Consider the following 2,619-nt stretch of genomic DNA (forward strand, 5'->3'; position numbering starts at 1 on the left):
TCTCTCTCTCTCTCCCTGTAGGAACACGCTTTGTTATTGTATTATTTGCCCGTGTGATCAACAAAAAGAACACATCATCATCATCATCATCATCATATTATTATTATTATTATTATTATTATTATTAATATAGAAAGAATTGAGGTAACACCTCCTGAAGATATAGAGTCAAAATTAAAAGACGAGTGCCATTTGTTATCTTCTAGTGAACGATATTTCAACCACAGTAGCAGCTACACATGCCTTAAAAGAGAAAAAAATATATTAGATAATGGAGTGTTCTGTGATAAACAAAAAGATGAGGTGGCCAGAGCAGCAGTTCCTTTGATCATTGGCCTGCTACATACATTAATGCTGACCTGAAGCATAATAACAACAATAAGAGTAGTAGTACTAAATCAGTAACACCAATTGCAACTATAACAGCAACAATACTAAAGATAGTGATACAGTATCTGATATCGAGTTTATTCATGAACTTTATGGCAGCTGTTGCAACGATGTTGTCTGATTGAGTAAACGTAGCAGCAACAACGACAGCAGCGATATCCACAGAAAAAAAGAAATGCAAAAAAATCGAATGCTCCTGGAAAATACTTCGTTTTATTGGACTCTGGTCATGTTGAGAAACAGCCTTGAAGGATTTAGTTGAACAATTAGACCCTAGTACTTGTGATTTGATCTGATACTTATTCTATTGGTTTATTTTGCCGAACCGCTACGTTACAGAGACGAACAATTGCAGAGGACAAACACACAGCGCGCGCGCGCGCGCACACACACACACACACACACACACACACACATACACACACACATACACACACATAAGCGCGCGTGTGTGTGTATGTATGTATGTATGTATGTATGCATTATTTCTTTACTACCCACAAGGGGCTACACACAGAGGGGACAAACAAGGACAGACAAACGGATTAAGTCGATTACATCGACCCCAGTGCGTAACTGGTACTTATTTAATCGACCTCGAAAGGATGAAAGGCAAAGTCGACCTCGGCGGAATTTGAACTCAGAACTTTGCGGCAGACGAAATACCGCTAAGCATTTCGCCCGGCGTGCTAACGTTTCTGCCAGCTCACCGTATGTATGTATGTATGTATGTATGTATGTATGTATGTATGTATGTATGTGCATGTATGTATGTATGTATGTATGTATGTACATCCCGCTTGTATCGATATCTCGGATATCAAGGTAATCAGCAAAAAATATATTGAAATATGATGTGGAAGCGACAGAATTAAGAGTTAACGAACCTACGTCGATGGGCTTGCAGTTCAATTTAAACAAATGTTTGTTGCTGGAGCAAGTATCAGGTTACAGCAATCATTCTCTGCTTTGGCCCAAACCGCCACGAGGAATAGGAATTGGCCAAGGTGGACTAGCAGATAGCCTGTGTCATTCATTCAGAAATTAATTGAGATGAAACTGTCTCTGAAAATTCGCGTGGAATGGAGAGTATTTATACTGTTTTGCCTTCACTGAACAGAATACGACCAGAAAGTCCATCTGCTGCAATTATTCACTCTCGGATAGAAAGCCTCTCTAGATGTCATGAGTAATACTGTTTAATGAATGACGAAGATTGCGACACCTGCATAGATTCCTGATTGTTTAATCCCAAATTAGTCTTATCTAGCAGATATATAGCTAAAGGGAACCACCTATGACCAAGATATCTTATTTCTTTATTGCCCACAAGGGGCTAAACATAGAGGGGACAAACAAGGACAGACAAAGGGATTAAGTCGATCACATCGACCCCAGTGTGTAACTGGTATTTAATTTATCGACCCCGAAAGATGAAAGGCAAAGTCGATCTCGGCGGAATTTGAGCTCAGAATGTAACGGCAGACGAACTACCGATAAGCATTTCGCCCGGCGCGCTAACGTTTCTGCCAGCTCGCCGCCTTTGACCAAGACATCTATCTTGAAAGCATAGTGTTCCTAGAGCTACGTTGCCCAAAACGTACTTCTTTTGTGTGAACAAAGATGATCTTTATCATCCATGCTTTCACAGCTTGGTTTTTGAGATGCCCTAAATGAATGGCTCGGTGTTTCGGATATTGACAGATAGTGGTGATGATGATTCTGATTGATTGCAGAATCAACAGAACGTTAGACAAAATGCTTTGATTTATTTAGTTTATGTATCCTTTAATTTCTTATTTCAATTCTTTTTTTCAGTTTTAGGGTCGATTTAGGTAAATTGTTGTTGGCACTTCGTCGCTTACGACGTCGAGGATTCCAGTTGATCCGATCAACGGAACAGCCTGCTCGTGAAATTAACGTGCAAGTGGCTGAGCACTCCACAGACACGTGTACCCTTAACGTAGTTCTCGGGGATATTCAGCGTGACACAGTGTGACAAGGCTGACTCTTTGAATTACAGGCACAACAGAAACAGGAAGTAAGAGAAAGTTGTGGGGAAAGAGTACAGCAGGGTTCGCCACCATCTCCTGCCGGAGCCTCGTGGAGCTTTAGGTGCTTTCGCTCAATAAACACTCACAACGCCCGGCCTGGGAATCGAAACCGCGATCCTATGACTGCAAGTCCGCTGCTCTAACCACTGGGCCATTGCGCCTCCACATAAGTAAA

At 41.2% G+C, this 2,619-nt stretch overlaps 1 long non-coding RNA gene across 1 annotated transcript in view; it reads right to left on the reverse strand.

Moving 5' to 3' along the window:
• Positions 1-112: 112 nt before the first annotated feature.
• The window catches only part of LOC106868127 (uncharacterized), a 19,943-nt gene continuing 17,436 nt past the window's right edge, over positions 113-2,619 (reverse strand). The window contains exon 3 of the long non-coding RNA XR_001409224.2: positions 113-243. This is a non-coding gene — a long non-coding RNA (uncharacterized LOC106868127). The remainder of the gene's footprint in view (positions 244-2,619) is intronic.

The sequence above is a fragment of the Octopus bimaculoides genome, chromosome 4 (genome assembly GCF_001194135.2).
Source record: "Octopus bimaculoides isolate UCB-OBI-ISO-001 chromosome 4, ASM119413v2, whole genome shotgun sequence".
Classification (NCBI taxonomy): Eukaryota; Metazoa; Mollusca; class Cephalopoda; order Octopoda; family Octopodidae; genus Octopus; species Octopus bimaculoides.